The 17,906-nt window shown below is 45.5% G+C and overlaps 1 protein-coding gene and 1 long non-coding RNA gene across 2 annotated transcripts in view; both read right to left on the reverse strand.

Moving 5' to 3' along the window:
• The window catches only part of JAK1 (Janus kinase 1), a 34,005-nt gene extending 27,429 nt beyond the window's left edge, over positions 1 to 6,576 (reverse strand). The window contains exon 1 of the mRNA XM_081915697.1: positions 6,339 to 6,576. The gene's annotated coding sequence lies outside the window, so the exon portion shown is untranslated. The remainder of the gene's footprint in view (positions 1 to 6,338) is intronic.
• Positions 6,577 to 9,117: 2,541 nt separating this feature from the next.
• Positions 9,118 to 10,050, reverse strand: LOC309372373. The gene is made up of 2 exons (XR_014169470.1): positions 9,942 to 10,050; positions 9,118 to 9,635 (listed from the first exon to the last, which is right to left on the reverse strand). It is a non-coding gene; the product is annotated as an uncharacterized lncRNA (long non-coding RNA).
• Positions 10,051 to 17,906: the final 7,856 nt, after the last annotated feature.

Raw genomic sequence — 17,906 nt, forward strand, 5'->3', positions numbered from 1 at the left:
CCTCTGAGATGAAAGTCTAAACCTTATAGCCCTCCAGAATATTATGTATGCCAAAAACTGTCCTATCATCAGGGCAAGGTGAACATCCCACATAGGCTTGCTTATTTATTTATTTATTATTATTTTTAAAAAATCAGTTTACAAGCGTAAAATTTTAATAATACCAAATAAATACCCACATTGAGATTTCTCTGAATCTCTGGACTTATTTGTCATCATTTTTAACTGCATATTGCTTCATAGTCCAAATTTTGTATCTGTCCATAGTAATTGTTACGTTACAAGTGTAATTAAAATCCTGCTAATGTTTTCATCTGCTTACAGTGGTCTCCTAAGTAAATTATATATATTTTCCCCATTCTTTCTTAAAGTTTTTGTCATCTTGGCGAAACTGACCAGAAAGCTCAAGAACAAAGATGACACATAGGCATATTGAAAATATTTCTTCACTGAAATCATAGAATTGTAGAGTTGGAAGGGATCACGAGGGTCAATCTTGTCAAACTCCCTGCAAAGCAGGAACCTTTTTTCCAATGTGAAGCTAGAACCTACAGCCCTGAGATTCAAAGTCTCATGCTCTATGAACTGAGATATCCAATATTCCAGGTCAGTATGTAAGAATGTGCATTAAACTAATTCACAAAATAAATGAATCAATATACAATTTATATCCATTTCACAATCAAGGTTGTGCTACTAACAAGGCCCTATACAATTCAGGACCAGGTTATCAAAAAAACACTTTATCCCTTATATTCCCAGGAGGCGTCTGCACTCTGCAGGAGTTTCTCCTTCAAGTTCAAAAAAGACAGAAGCCTACTCCACAGTAACTCGGAGCAGGACTATCAGTGTAGTTGCCCCTGTTGGATAAAACCATGTCCCTGCTGAGATATGACAGACACCCGCTATCTGTACTTTCCAGAAACTATTGAAGATACAGTAATACCTTGGGTTAAGTAATTCGTTCTGGAGGTCCGTTCTTAACCTGAAACTGTTCTTAACCTGCAGCACCACTTTAGCTAATGGGGCCTCTTCCTGCTGCCGCGCCACCAGAGCACGATTTCTGTTCTCATTCTGAAGCAAAGTTTTAACTATTTCTGGGTTAGCAGAGTCTCTAACCTGAAGCGTATGTAACCTGAAGCGTATGTAACCCGAGGTACCACTGTATTTTCATTTGGCCAGGTTTTTCAACTGGATGCAAAGGTTTAGAAACAATACAAAGCAAACAACTACCTTCCATAGTTTCTGTACTCTTTTAAAAACCATTTAAGCTGTTTATACCGTATGCTTGTAAACAACCCAGACACATTTGGTGTAACCATCATGCCAGTTAAGATTAGGTATAAAGGTGCATCTATAATTCTGAAGATATGTTCTTTGTATATAATAAATTTCTTCTCATAGAGTTTAATCTCCGATCAGAAGGTATGCAATTGGATACTGCTATATAACCCAACTAAATTAAGATGGGGGGGGGAATATACTTTGCACAAGGGCATACAATGAAGTATGGCCACCACTGGATCCTTTTCAATTACCTCCGAAAACTATTCCCATGCACTAATCATCTGGCTAAGTGTTGGGTCTGTTGTTAAATAACCATGATTTAAATCAGTGACAGAGAACCTGTGATCTTCCAGATGTTGCTGAACACCAGATCCCATCAGCCCCAGCCAGCATGGTCAGGAATTATGGGACTTGCAGTCCAACAACTTCCACAGAGCCACAGGTTTCCTACCCCTGATTTCCTGTTTCCAGGAAGTGTGGGAGAAGGAAAGCAGCCCTTCATAGTACATGGAGTCTTTTTGGAGTGACACATAAGGAGACACATGAGTCAGAGCTACTCTGGAATTCAGCAGATCTGTTCTAACCTTAAGATGAGTCTAGACAAATATCTGTACCTCTAGGATCCTTATCTAAGGTAGCTACATTCTATTGGCCAGACATTTCTTCTGACTAGGGAGGAGAAGCCTTCCTCTGCCCCCCACACATGATATATAGCAAGGTATGGGGCAAATCAAGAAAATGGGGGCCTGAAAGGTGTCAAGATGCAACAGCCAACTGGTTGTGTACTGCCTAAGAAGGAAAAGACCACCTTCTCAGGGCATCAAGTGAAAAATCCATTCTCTCTCTCTCATCAGATATATTTTAGGGATGTAGCTAACCCTGTTCCCTCACCCACATGCAGATGTTAAAGAACTGTTTATTTTGTTTAAAGTTTTGCTTCTCCTCATCCTAACCACTACTTTTCACCAGTTGGCTTCTACTTCCCCTTTGAATGAAGGGGTTTGATTTTATTTCGCTGAAGAAATGCTGAATTTGCTAAAATACATTTAGGGAAAAAAGCTGATTACTTTTAATGTAACATGACCCACTCCCCCCAAAGGGTGCATGTATGAGACCTTTGAGAGAGAATTATATATACTGTAGATATGGTCCAAGATCATGAAGGAGTTCATCATTTCTAGAGGAAATTGCATCCCCCTCTCCACACATAAATATTAGCAAAAAGTTTAGGTGAAAAGATGCGATGGCATGCACACATACACACACAGTCACACACACATGTGCGATAATGAAGAACAAGCATGAGGTCTGCCTTGATACAGGTACCTATTTTACAACAGTATTTTACAGAAAATCATAATCATATTTGCTCAAAAGGTCTTGTTTAGCCACACACTAACGCACTCTACGTAATTCCAATTCAGTTGGTGCAGCTCTGGGTACAAGTACAGTGGTACCTCAGGTTAAGTACTTAATTCGTTCCGGAGGTCTGTTCTTAACCTGAAACTGTTCTTAACCTGAAGCACCACTTTAGCTAATGGGGCCTCCTGCTGCACCGCCGGAGCACGATTTCTGTTCTCATCTTGAAGCAAAGTTCTTAACCCGAGATACTATTTCTGGGTTAGTGGAGTCTGTAACCTGAAGCGTATGTAACCTGAGGTACCACTGTACAGTCTTCCCTTCCCTTCTCACCCCCCACCCTGCCCTATAACATGATGAGATCTAGAGAAAGACCTACTGGCAGAAGCATTTGGGGTACATATATGCCCTGCATTCCTCTACTTGTCTCACCACTAAAAAAAGTTACTTAAAGTACCCGTGAAGGACCTTATTTTTTGCTGATAAAGGACAAGTAGAAATATATCCATGGTATAAGGTAAAGGTAAAGGGACCCCTGACCATTAGGTCCAGTCATGGATGACTCTGGGGTTGAGGCGCTCATCTCGCTTTATTGGCCGAGGGTGCCAGCGTACAGCTTCTGGGTCATGTGGCCAGCAGGACTAAGCTGCTTCTGGCAAACCAGAGCAGCACACGGAAATGCCGTTGACCTTCCCGCTGGAGCGGTACCTATTTATCTACTTGGTCTTTGAGGTGCTTTCGAACTGCTAGGTTGGCAGGAGCAGGGACTGAGAAACAGGAGCTCACCCCGTCGTGGGGATTCGAACCGCTGACCTTCTGATCGGCAAGCCCTAGGCTCTGTGGTTTAACCCACAGTGCCACCTGCGTCCCATGGTATAAGGTACTTGCTTACTAATGGGGGTTTTATATCAGAACCCCCAACACAAATCAGTGTATTACATATGAAGCAAAAGAAGAAGACATGCAGAGTCCTGAGAAGCCTGAACTGCTGTATAAAAATACATAGAAGATAAGCTAACGCAGAATTATTTGGGCAATATATGTAACATAAACATTCAAAGAAAATTCCTAAGCAGTTTCAACTTTTCACGAGACCCTATTCTAGTCTATCACTGCAAAATTACTCATTATAATAGGCTCCTCTGGTCCCTTCAAGTATTCAAGATAGGACACTTTCACACACAGTCTTTCACACGCAAATCCACTTAGCATCAGAGATCTACCATGGCTCCTGCATTGCTATAACACCTGCAACAGCTTCAGCTAAAAAGGTGTGGTTTCCTGTACACTTTAAAAAAAGAAGAGAAAAGAAAGAAATGCTTTACTTTTCTCCATATGTGGGCAAAGTGAATACGCTGATGTCCACACTGCAATTCATATATTTTAAAATCAAGAGTCGTTTTTTTAAAACTGCTTACACATGCTTCAACAATTAGGTAATTCACAAGAAATGTGTTTTTGGCAGCAATATACAACACAAAACACAAAAAAGTATTTTGACATCAAATTCCAAGTAAACAAGCATAGGAATGAATGGAGCTTAATAGGACTTACAGGTAAGCATGTATAGGACTGTCTGCAGTCACAGTTACCAACAACTCCTGTAGCTAACATGCAACTGTTTAATTTTAAAGAGAAATAGACTGATGCTCTTACCCCATAAATCTTATTGCCTATGAAGAGAAGGGCTTCAGCCAAGTTACATTTAGATTCTTAATTCATCCCACCTTGAAGACTTATGGGTACAGAATAATATTTTTAATATAATAATAATAAACCCAAAGCATAATACAGTTCCTTTTAAACCCCTGATCTCTGCACCTGACAAGCCAAGCAGCCTGCTTAAAAGACTGCAGTCCCATAATATGTGTCTGTCTGTCTGTCTGTCTGTCTGTCTGTCTCTCTCTCTCTCTCTCTCTCTCTCTCTCTCTCTCTCTCTCTCTCTCATCAGGAAGAAATACCACTACCCAGTGGGACTTACAAACACAATTGCATGAATGCTTGCTCAGTAGTATCCTAAATGCCCAGTGACATACATGAATATAAAATAGGTGGAAATGCACAGTCTATTTCAGGTATTTTTAAGATGACCAAATAGTGAGCTCATTAGTATGGGGGAGAGATGATTTCAAATTCTGTTTTCCATTGCACAAAGTGGTTGACCTAACTTTATTATGGTAATTTCATCCATAATGTTGCTTTATATTGCCATAGAAGAGGCACATCTATATTTCTTCACTTTGTCAAAACTATAAACTGTAACATTGTAACAATTGGCTCTCTCACCCTAAAGAGCCTAACAGTTTGTGTTTTGATCACATTTTAGCCAGTATCAGTGCTGATTAACAGCAACACATTTTTCACCTGGTGCAAGTAAGTTTCACCTGGTGCAAGTTCATCAAGCTCATTCTGTACTCATATTGCTGCTTTACCACTCCTAGAATCTGAATACTAAGATGTATACATAAAACACAGTAGACTGAGCAGTTCAAAATAGGCTTTTTAAAAGTACATTTAGCAAAACAATTGCTACTATTTTTCTCTATGACACAGAACTGTTCTTTCACACGAAGTCAATGTCCTTGTGCAACATTGCTAATTGTGCTTGTGTCGGTTCCTCTTTCCTCCCCTTCCCACACCATTTGTCCTAGAAGGACAGCTTCATTTCTCTGGCCCTCCCCCAAGCAAAACACAAAACAGTAAACAGGGAGCTTCCTGATGCTACAGCTTTCTTCAGAAGCCGTGCCATGATTCAAGATTAGGACTATTCGTGCCCTTCTTCGAATGCTGTAGCTCAACGTACAAAACCCAGCGATCGGCAACAGCTGCAAGATCTTTTCTGGTTTTAAAGAAACCATATAGTAGCCTGTTTGTGGACGGGGTCATCTGGTTATCGAGAACTGAGCAAGCAAGCAAACACACACACACACCCCTCACTATTAACACCAAGCTGTCTCAAGAACACAGACCACCTCTGGTGCGATTATAAACAGGATGTCAGCCATCTCCACTTCTGGTTGTTTGTCACCAAAGCGCAACGACGACTTGTACACGCGAGCTGGCTATGTATGCAGAAGGGAAGGAAGCGGGTTCGCTTCTCCTCTCTCTCTTCTCTTTTTCTGCAAACCTCTGGTCTCGTACACATCCCCAGCAACAAGTCCACCCGTCATCCTGCCTCCATCTCTTTTATTTGAGGGTGGGCAACAGTCGAATGTCTTGGCTTCTGCGGGACCCCCCCCCCCGAAGCCACCACCAACCCCCTACCGAGCTTGGTGCCGCCTACTCTGGCCGGCAGCAGCAGCAGTTCTCGAGCGTTTCAATTTCCCCAGTCCTGCCTGTAGGGCGCCGGGGATCGAAAGCACCGTCCAAAGCAGCAGCCCTTCCAGGGAGCTCCAGCCATTGCCCCACTCCCCGGAGGGAGGGAGGCTGGCGGGTTTCCCCTTCCCAAGGCTGTCCCGCCTCTTGCGCTGAGTCCTCACCCTTGGAAAAGCACCGCGGGGGCGGGGGGAGAGCTTTGGGGGCAGGAGACCCCCGCAAAACGGGCAAGAGCGACCCCCAAGCTGGGCGGGCCAGGCTTCTAAGACGGCAAAAGAAGAGTCACCCCGGGGGGGGGACGCCATTCACCCCGCAGCGCCCCGGGGTAGGAGGAAAAGAGGGCTCCTTTCTCGCCCTGCGCCCCTCGACGTACTCACCGCTTCCATGGGCGCCTCCTTGGGCGAAAGGGGTTCCGCGCTACTGCTGCTGCTGCCCGACCTCACTCTCTGCCCCACATACTTTCCTCTCCAGCCAGAGCAAGGAGGGTGGGGGAGAAACGCGGGGCTTTCCAGGCTCCGACCCCAAGGGGAGTCGAGGTCCGCTCACGCCCACGCAGGATGGCGACGGACCCACTGAACCCCTCCGCTCCTCTCGCCGACGGCTGAGTGAGGAAGCCAGCTCCGCCGAGCCAGTGCGCAAGCGCCGGGGGGTTGCCCAGCGCAGGCGCACTGAAGTTTCCTCAGCCTTCGCTACGTTTTCGGTCTGTCCAGCCCCGTGTGTGTGTGTGTGGTTTTTTTTTTTTAAGTGACGTATTGTTCTGCAAGGAGGGGGCTGTTGCTGGAGTCCCTTTCTCGTCTTGCCACCCTCCGAACCTCTCCAGGAGGAGGCACACGAAGAAGGGCCCCAGAAGATGATCTCAGAGTAGGTTCATAAGGAAAGAGGCGGTCCTTGAAGTAGTGCCGTCCTAAGGCTTCACAGGTCAAAACCAGCACTTTGAATTGGGCCCAGAAACTAATTGGTAGCCAGTGCAGTCGGACCAGGATCAGTGTAATAGGCTCGAAGTGTTCTGCTCTGGGGAGCAACCTGGCAGCTGAATTCTGCACCAGCTGTAGTTTCAGAACTGTCTTCAGAGGCAGCCCTATGTATAACATACTGCAGCAATCTAACATTGAGCTTGCCAGAGCACAAACAACGGTAGTTAGGCTATCCGTGTCCAGATAGGGGTGTAGCTGGGCCACTGAGGCCATCTGAACCTTGAGCGATAGCAGAGTACCCCCAAGCTATGAGCCTGCTCCTTCAGAGGAAGTGCAACACCATCAACAGCAGGGATCTCCCAACCATCTGGTCTAGGGAACCACCCACCAACAGTGCCCCTATCTCATCTGGATTGAGTTTCAGTTTGCTGGCTCTCATCCAGTCCATTACTGAGGCAGAACACTGGTCCAGCACTTCCATTGCCTCACCTGCAGACGTAAAGGAGAAACAGAGCTGAGTGTCATCAGCTGATGTACTCCAAACCTCTAACCTCACCCAGTGGTTTCGTGTAGATGTTAAACAACATACAGGATAGGATTAAACCCTGCAGAACTCCACATTGAAGGTTCCACGGGGCTGAAAAGCATTCCCCAAGCAACACCATCTGGGAACAACCACCCAAGCAGGAGTGGAACCACTGCAAAGTGGTGCCACCCACCCCTAGTTCGGACAGTCACTCCAGAAGGATACCATGGTTGATGGTATTGAAAGCCGTTGATACGTCGAGAAGAATTAACAGTGACATGTCTCCCTTGTCTCTCTTGACAGAGGTCATCTTACAGGGTGACCAAAGCAATTTCTGTGCCAAAAGCAGCCTAAACCTCGATTGAAATTGATCCAGAAAATCAGTTTCTTCCCATAGCACCTGGATCTGGTCTACAATCTGCACCTAGATGGAGGGCAGAGTGGTAGCTGGGGGGGGGGTGCACTGGGTGCCACACTACAGGGGGTGGCACTTACTGCACCAGAGCCACGCATTTTTCCTGGGAGTGATGGGGTGGCTCAGGCGCCTGCAGGCTCCATGCTGCCCGGAAACAGCAGTGTGGGAAGGCCTTCCCCACAGGCACTCTGCAGTTGAGGGAGATGTGGTGGGCGGACTCTGCACTGCTTGAAAAAGCAACGGTGCCTGCACCACCCTGAGTGCCCAAGCAGCTAGCTATGCTGCTAATGGAGGGATTGCAGAGCATTCACATCCTATGAAGGTCTGGCTTCCACCAAAGGAGCAGCATTGGATTCAAAGGACAGCAAAAAAGGGGGGCATCTCCTGTGCCTCTTTGTTCAAGCCTGTCATTCTGCTCCTAGGACCTCCCCCTAACCTACCTCCTTCAAAGTTGAAAACCTAAACCTCTGTCCACTAACACCCAGCGGAGCAAGATCCCCATTCCCCCTTGGCTGAGAGTCATACCCTAACAGCTCTTCTGCCTTTATTACTAACAGCTTGCACATTTTAAATAGTGAGCATGTTTGTGCAATTGTTACACACCACTTTCTTAAGCAGATGGATCAAAGAGGAGGCATTTGTAACGATTCTTATCAGTGTATATCTTGAGAAATTATCTAATGATGCCAGACCCAGTGTAGTTAATAGAATTTTTCTATAATCAGCCATTGTTTGAGTGACAAAAAAAACTAGAAAGCTGATCTAGAATAAACAACCCTAGAGGTTAACTGACTCAGAATGAACTTCTAGTGATTTTCTCATCCTATAAACTGAGGCTGTGTATATATTACCATTTACGGTACTCCAGCTCTAGTAGTGTTTGAAGCCAAGTACACATAGCATTAGCCACAATCCACATGCATCCAGTGTGTGCAGTAATGTAAAAATGTGACCTGAAATACAGGTGGGGGGAACATCTTCGCTGATGGAGACCCTTCAACAAATATGAAGGATAAGAGATTTTAAGCAGCAGAATAACTGGCTAACAGCATGTTCCTAACCATTTCTACTCAGACGTAAGTCCTACTGACTTCAATGGGGCTTACTTTGAGTTAAGTGGGGGTTAGGATTGCTTAAAGCTGAAAGTTCCCAAAGAGATTAGATAAAACAATCTGAAGTTATAATGAGATAAAAGATAGTATGTACAAATATGCATTCATCTATCACTGCCTGCAGAATGCATTCAAAAGCAGAATGGAAAATGAAGATTAGCATTCACAGGTAGGAAGTTCAAGCATCAATGAATACTATAGGAAAATTATGGAATAATACATACCATGGCACCCTTTCTGAAGTGATAAATCTTATACTGGATACCCTGAACTAGGTAAACCCAGTTTAGCTGGCACATATGCAACCAAATGTGTAACCGATTGGCAGAAGAGCATGGATTGCACAAATCAGTCAATGTTTTTGTGTATTTACGGTATATATTATTGCTATTCATGTTCTGCTTTTCTGTCCCGCAGTAGGTCTCAAGAGATAATGAGTTGGTCAGCTGGGGGAAATAAGCCACAGACAAAGGGGGAGTTAAGGATTGACTCAATCTTGCCATAAAACATTATGGCACCAGAGTTGATGAGAACCAAAATTTGCCAGCTCCCATCTCTATGTCAAACAACAACAACAAGCCAACTGTATGGATCCAGAGCAGGGGACATTTTGCATTTGAGCTACAAGGTTGAATTTGGTCCCTGGTTCCCAGCTCCTCATCAAACAACAGGGAAGACTTTGAAGAAGGCGTAGTCTAACATCTTCACTGTAAAGTAAGAACACATAGAGAGAGAGAGAGATGTTTGGACAGGGTAGATCTTCTAGACAAGGGAAGGGCAAAACTGAGCAGCAGGGGAATTGTTTAGCAGTGTTCTGTAAGATTTCCTTTTTCCTGCAAATGACACCTACTGGCACTGGGAGAAACTCAGAAGATGCAAAAGGGGTGTGAGGGTTTGTGTAGTGTAAGAGCATTTTACCAAGCAGAAAAGGAAGACAGCAATGCTTGTGGTATAAGGTGTGCAGAATGCGGTACTAGGATTTAGAAGTATACACATCCACCTTGCCCTCCCACCTCAGGCCTTGGGCCAAGCTTAGGAATCCTACAGCTCTGTCGAAATCGGCCTCCCAGATTCTGGTGCCCTTTGGACATTTAATCGGCCCCAACTCAAATTGTTCCAGGCCGGCTGCCACGCTGGCTGGTACTAATGGGAGCTTAAGTCCAACATCATCTGAAGGGCGCCAGCTTGACGAAGGCCGCTCTGCAGAAAGCCCTGGTCTGGTCATCCATAGGCGGAGATGCTAAACCTGAGTAATCCACATCTTTTCTAGGACAGGAAACGGGAGCTAGTCTCTTCTCTCCCTCGTTTTTTCCACCTATGTTCCATAGACTTCGCCTCAGCTGCACAACACGTGCAGAAACGCGCGTCCTTTTCGTTTCGTTTTTTCGCCTCTGCGTTTCGGCTTGGCCCGCTCTCTCCAGCGCGGTTGCACCGCTTGCAGGCGGGTGGTCCGTCCTCCCGCCAGGGCGTTGCAGAGCCGGCCTGTGCCCTTGCTGATGCCAAGCGCAGCGAGATGACGATTCGCCCTAGGGCCCGGCAGCTGCAGTGAGCCAGAAGAGGAAGAGGCCGGGCCGAGCCTTGCAGCCCTCCGCGCTGCGTGTACGCCGAGACGTCACTGCTGGAAAGTGGAAGGTGGGCGGAGGAGGCGGGGAGAGAGGGCTTTACCGAAAGTGGACCGCGCTTGGCGGGGTTTGGATGTGATATCCTGGAATTCCCATCAAGTATTGATTTGGTTGTGAGATGAATAGATCAGGTTTCATGCGTGCCACTAACTTTGTCGTGTCTCCCCGCTTGCCTCGAGTCCTTTGCTGGTTTTCAGAGGCTGGAGTGGGGATCAATCCTGCGCTTGCTAACCTTTCGCGAGGACCCGAGCCCTGCCGTCTTCTCGCCGCCGGAGGGGAGGGGTGTGCGCGCGCGGTGCGGGAACGAGCATTACTCACGGCTCTTCCTGGAAAGTCAAGGTTGGAGCAGTAACGATGGCCGAAAAGAGCTACAATAAATTGCACCATTGCAGATGGAAATCGTTTTCAGAAAGCTGCGTGCTGCTCATGCAAGCAAAGTTGCTGCGGTTATTGTAGAGTCAACAACACCAACACCTTCATTAAAATGCCAGCCTTTACTACTTTTTAAAAAAACATTTATTCCGCATTTGCTCTTACCACGGAAAATCCACACACCAGACCATCATTCATAGCACATTCGGAGCTCATCATCCGTCTCTCCTCTCCCCCCACGGAACTGTAGTTAACCTTCCACACAGAGCTAAACGCTCAGCAGTCTTAAAAACAACAACAACAAACAGTTCCCAGGATTCTCTGGAGGGAGGGAATGTGCTTTAAGGGTAGGGTGTATGCCAAGTATTTATTTATTTCATAACATTCACAAAGGGCTTGATTTTAGAAAACAAAGCAGTTTACAAGAGTTAAAAAAAACACACATCTGCCGCCACTGCTAGTGTGGAAGCTCACTAGTGTAGGTTTTTGGGTGGGACATGGGACTATGGGTATCCAGTTTGTGATGTTTCAGTGGGTGTCCTCTAACAGCACACCATGACTTCAATTTGCTCCTCGCTTCAGCTTTGCCTAGCTATTTTGTTTCCTGTGGCCCTGAGCTGTCCCTCAAGCATATTTGCTGATTGCCTCTTGCTGAAGTCGCATTTGAATTTCAACAACCCAGTTATAGAGTTCATGTGAGGGGGTTACCACTAGTGGCGTAGCGTGGGTTGTCAGCACCCGGGGCAAGGCAAGTAATTTGCACCCCCTAACCCGTGGATTTGCGCCCCCTAACCCTAACCCCCAGATGTTGCGGCCGGTGCGGCTGGCCCCCCCTGCACCCCCCACGCTACGCCACTGGTTACCGCAGAGGTTGTGATCACGGTACACACACTGATATATTTTCTTGCACAAGAATGCAATATACTTTTTAGTTCTTTTTATCTAATGGAAATGGATATTGCTCATCCCTGCAGAAAAAGCCATGGAGCCAAGCAACAATTTCCCCGTGCTAATTTCTGGTAGCAACCATGCAGGTAGGAGCAGAACCACCTCCCGCTTCCCCCAGTCACTGTAGAAGAACACCATGGTCAATAGTGCCCAAAGCCATTGAGAGGTCAAAAGGAACCAAGATGGTTTCATTTCCACCATCTGTCTCCCAAGAGAGGTCATCAATCAGGTTGACCAAGGCTGTTGTGGTGCCAAAACTGAGTCTGAAACAAAGCTGGAACAGGTCAACACAAGCCTAATACCTTATACATTATGTTCCAAGTGGCATCGATAGCCAGCTTTCTCCCTTTGAGATTACAGTGGGGTTCATATAAGACTCCAAAGGTTCTGCACCTGCATAGAACTGGGAATTAGCTATGATCAGTGTATAACTGATGTCTTTTGGGATTACTCCCCCCCATTATTCAAGCCTTTCCTGTTACGTTTCCCTCTGTAATAATGAAGCCAGACATAAGTTTTGTTTTGACATAGAATGTATTCCGATGTGGGGGTTATCACATTAGTTTTTCTGATTACAATGTTGGTGCTTCTGCCCTGATTTCCAGTGTTCCTTTTACACTGCTTTACCTGCTGTGTTGTGGAATTGTGGTTTTTTTAAATTGATGTACTCCCATGTCATGCTAAGTTCCATCCACATCACTGGCTGGCGTGTGACACAGCAGAGGATGTCACTGGAAATGTCACCAACCACTACACACCCTTTATGCGCATGTGTGCTTCTGTTCCCCCATGAGTTGCCTATGGAAATGGTGGGAAAGCACAGTATTCCAGGATACCACCCCAAATTTTGTCCCACAATTTTTCTAGGTCAATGGGGCTGAAAATTAGAAGCAATTAACACAGAGATGAGTGCTAAACTTCTGCTTGATTCTGCTAGATTTCCAGTAGCAGCTCAAGTGTACTTTCAGTTTGATGCAAATGTGTATTTTCCAGTATATAGTAATTAAAGCTGGGAATACCATAGCATTAGCTAAAGTGAACCCTGAAGGTATGAAAAAGTGCCAAACCTGATATTGCCTCCTGACAAAATCAGGTGTGGAAAGGTTGCCTAGTAAGCAACAATGGGGAGAAAGTTTTATAAGCTCTTGCTTAAGATATACTTACTACGATGATGTCTGAAGGTGAATAGCATAGCCTAAGAGAGAAAGCATGGTACAAACAGTAGTATCTGGAAATTGGGGCAAGAAGCAACAAAGAGTCTTAAGCACCTTATAGGATAAAAAAATTACACTGGCATAGCTTCTGTGGACTGCAGTCCATTCATCAGGTGCTCTGGATAGCACCCACAAGACTTTCTGCCATAAAAAATGGTTAGTCTTTAAGGCGCCATAAGATTATTTTTACTGCAACAGGGCAACATAGCTCAAATGCTACCCATATGGAAACTGGAGCTAGGATGTTCCTTTGGCATAAGGTCCCCTTTGCTACAGAGGGAAATGATTTCCTGCTTCTCATCAGTAAACTTGATGTTTGGTCTTTAATTCCAAGGTGGAAACAGATGATTGTTTGCTTTTCCTAGAGAGCTGAAGGCTGTTTTAAAAAGATTGATGCTTGTCAATTGTACATCCCTCATTTGCATTGCTAGCAAACCGGCTTTGCAGGGTTTGGTATTGTTGCAAAACCTGACTGAACCTAGTTGGCAATGTGTGTGGGAAGAAATCAATGTTTCGTTATAAGTTTGGTGCGTGTATTTGTCAGACTAGATTCCAGACCCCTCTAATCCCTGGATCAAGCAAGTGTTGAAATCTGATCAAGACAGGCTAGCTTCCTGAACCCCTGGATCCACCAGGTGTTAAAATTAATAGCCAGGCTAGCCTCCGGGTGGTATAAGGAGCTATAAGGAGAACAAAGGAAAGGGCTCTGTGGAAGACAGCAGATGAGCAGGGCCCATCCTTCAAACTGCACATAGTAAGAAGGGCAAAAACTAGAGTTGGGAGTTAAGAGTTTGTAGTGATATGACCTAGAAGTAAAGCAGCAAGCTAGAGAAAAAAATCAGAGCAACATTTGAATCCAAGGCTATGGCTATGGGAGAAACAGTACTCTTTGGGGTGTTGATGCTGTGAACCCCTCCATCATAGGCTCAGGTTGTATATATGTGTAAATAAACCATATATCCTAAAGACAGCACAGTCTCCTCTGTATATCATCCTCAAACACCTGTCAAAGCCCACACCTAAAATGGCCAGGCCCCCCGATGCCATTGCTGCTGCTCTTGCCATTTCTTACTGGCTCTCCGCTTGTGACCAAAGCAAAGAGAAAAAGAAAGAGTGTCATGCCATCAAGCTATGGGATGGTAACTGCTGCCTCTTACTCCCTTATCTGGCCTTTCCTCTCTGAGAAATGGTGGGGATTGGGCTCAGCATGAGGAAGCAAATGATTGTAGGAAGAGAGTGGCTAAAAGACATCCGCTTCCAAAACAAGAACAACACATAGCTTCCTTCTGTATTCTTGCATTATTTCAAAGCTCCAAGTCATGTGGAAATGAAACCACCAGGGTGAATTGAGTTTGATTTTTCTTTTCTTTTCAACTAGATCATTTTGATATATTTCAAAAAGGAACAACAGAACACAGGGCAATGTTGTTGTTGTTTAGAACATAAGCTATGCCCTGACTTTGAACTTCAAAACTGGTCCCTGGCAAGAAGTTAGTTTGTTGAGTGGGCAGATTACAGTACTGCAGAAACGTATAATTTGGTATGTTGGAGGCTTAAATTATTTGTATTTGGGGGAAATTTTGTAACCATGGGAAAGCCCTGGCTTTGCATCCAAAATATCCCACATTTAATCCCTGCCATCTCCAGTTTGGACTGGAGAAGGCTCTTGCCCAAAACCTGCAAAGAACTACAGCCAGCCAGGGCACACAGTACTGAAAACCAGTGCTCTGACTCAGTAGAAGGCAGCTGCATTTGTTCCTTCGTCTCACCTGGCTTTCTCTCCCAAATAACCAAGAAATTCTACTTTTCATATTGACTGTTCCTTTAAAAAGTCACATGAGACGGTTAAAAAAAAAGAGATGATACCTAGGCTGTATCAGCTTTTAATCTGTTTCTAGTTGCATACTATATCTGGCCAGGGAAAACAGGGCAGTTTGCCTGTCTTTATTTACCTGGTAAATGAATAATTGCCCTTTTCACCTTTTGGATGAGTCTGCAAATATAGGTATACATATCTATACAACTGCACAGAAGACAACTCTGCACGAGCATGTAATTGTTGTTTCCTAAGGGCAACACACTTGAGTTTATGCTATCATCATCATCATCATCACCTTCCTCCACTGTCAAAGACAGTTAACTTCTGAATACCAGTTTATGGGAATCACAGGTCATGAGAGTGGTGCTGCACTGAAGTCCAGCTTGCAGGCTTCCTATAGGCATCTGGTCAGCCATTGTGAGAACAGGATGCTAGGCTAGGCAGGCCATTGGCCTGATTCAGCAGGCTCAACTGTTGTTGTTAGGCACTTTTATCCTACTGAAAAGGGCTCCAATGGCAGGGCTGATTCCATATATAAAGTTATATGGAATTACAAATTTAAAAAAAGGAAAGACCAGTGCTGTGGTTTGGAATGTAGCTGAAGACAGTACTGTATCTATGTAGGGACATAACTGTGTGGACCTTGGGCATGATAAGACTTACGTTGCAACTGCTGGCCCTTGGCTGTTTAGCAAGAGAGTCTTTTCTAAACCTTTATCCAGGAGGGCTGTATCTGTTGTGTCATATGAGATCAGCTTATTACAGATAGCCTGTGCAGGTAATGGCAGCTGAAATTGCAGCCACAGGCAGGGTTAGGAAAAGCATGAGGCATAACCAAAACCCAGGCAGAACACTTACTGTTGCCCACATGGTAAGCAAACACCTCTGTGGCATGCCCATTGTTTGTTTCCAGCCTAATTCTTTTGCTTTGTTTGCTCCCTTTTGGAATTACTTGGGGGGAGGGGGAGAAAATTAAGTCTCCAACTGAGAAGTAACCAACAGGCATGGTTGCATTGGCTGTTAATTCTTACCTTCCTTTTGTTAGCTCAGGAAGAGACAAAACCTTTAACTAAGACTGTAATCTCTTAATCCTAGCTTTGATAAGACAGGAAAATGGGATTCTTAGTATTTGCTCTCCTTTTAATCATTAGAGCCCTATCTTAGTCATAAAATGGTTGCTTTTTGCTTTTGGGGTCCCCAAAGAGGCCTGATTTCCTTTACATGTGACTTTTCCTCCCTGCCTCACCTCCTCCTCTGCCACTTTCTGTTGCTGAACAGGTGCCCTCATCTCAACCACAAAAAACCCCACCTCCTTGTAGACATATGGAAAGTTATTAGCCCTTCCCCCCCCTCTCTCTTGCAAAACCAAACCCCCACTCTCTCATATATTCTGCTTTCAAACCCAATCAGGTCCCATTTTCTTTGGTAAACCTGCTCTCTTTCTTACCCTTTTACTCTCAAGGGTGTGTTCACATTACTGTCCTAGAGCATAGTTACACCCCACCTGTTGTGTGTGCACTCTCCATTTTCCACTTAGTGTAGAAGCACAAGAAGGGTGCTTGTGGGGACCATAAGGAGATATGTGTGGGAGATTTGCTATCAAACCTAATAATGCCAGTTAGTATGTGAAGGGGATTAAGGACCACGGAGTTCTAAATTTATAGAGTAGGCTTACTGATGTCACACACCCCCTTCTCCTGAGAGGGAAAAAGTAAGGCATGTAAAGTGGTGGAAACACTCAGAGACAGGGATTGGTGGTAGGATGGTGATGTGTAGTCAGAGGGAGAAGCGGGAGCAGACTGGGAGGAGGAGGTGTCAGAAGGTGAAGAGGTAACAGGGTTTTAGTGAGCAGGAAGTGGCTGTGCCAGAGAACAGTCCAGAATCTGAGGCAGAGAGGAGTGGAGGCTGGAAAGAAGGGCAGATCAAGAGGCAGAGATCAGGCAGGCTGCTGAAGATGCCAGGGAGACTCCCCCTCCTGTTGCAACCAGCTCCCCCCCCCCCCGATCTCCCAGAACCAGACAAGGAATGAAGAGTGCAGAGCAAAGAAGGACAAGATGAATAATCTCAGGTTGCTGGGGAAGGACCCAGGAAAGCAGTCATGGAGAGTGGTGGGAAGGACAGAACCTTCAGTCCTGGCAACTGCCCCACTGGGGCAAGACCTACTGGGAAAAATTGCTGTGATCACTAGGCATGAGGTGTCTTGGTTTCTTTGAATAAAGAGTTAACTTCACTGATACTGTGTTTTATTGTTGACCTGCTCCTGACTCCAGCTCCTGACTGTCATAGTCTCATTGCTGAGCAACAGTGTGGAGTGGGAAGCCAGCCAACCAGCAGAATCTCTGAGGTGTACAGTGGTACCTCAGGTTGCGGACAGGATCCATTCTGGAGCTCTGGTTGGATCCCGAGGTTTCCACAACTGGAGGGACAGCTTCTGCGCGTGTACGTGCAACAGTAGAACACTTCTGCACATGCACGTGCGGCAAAAACCCAGGAATATACTTCTGGGTTTACCGCTTACGTATCCCAAAGTTTACGTAACCGGAGTGATATGTAAACGGAGGTTTGACTGTACTTGCCTGGAGGCAGAAGTCAGGTCCAGTCTTAGGTTTGGGTGAACAGCAATCCACGTGGTCAGTTGGTCCAGGGGTCAGGAAATCCAATGTTCATGGAGTCAAGGGCCAAGGCCTAAGACGAGCAGGAAGCAGCAAGGTAGGGCCAGGAACTTCCAGTGTTGTTACCTGCATCTGACTGCTGCTGGAAGCTCTGCGTAAGAAGGCTGAAGCTAGCAGGTTATCTGTGTCCTTGAAGGCTGATCAGCTGCAGGTGGAGTCAGTCCACCTTCTCCCCCTTCAGGCTACTGACTCCTGGCCCATGGCACTGACACTGAGTCAGGTAAGATGTAAAGCAACCATACCTAAAAGGATAAAACCCAGCTTTAACGGCTCAGGCCAATTTTTTTTTTAATATAAAGTTGATTTAGAACCAAGTGAGACTTTTTCAACC

Source organism: Podarcis melisellensis (genome assembly GCF_964234715.1).
Source record: "Podarcis melisellensis genome assembly, chromosome: 6".
Taxonomy (NCBI): Eukaryota; Metazoa; Chordata; class Lepidosauria; order Squamata; family Lacertidae; genus Podarcis; species Podarcis melisellensis.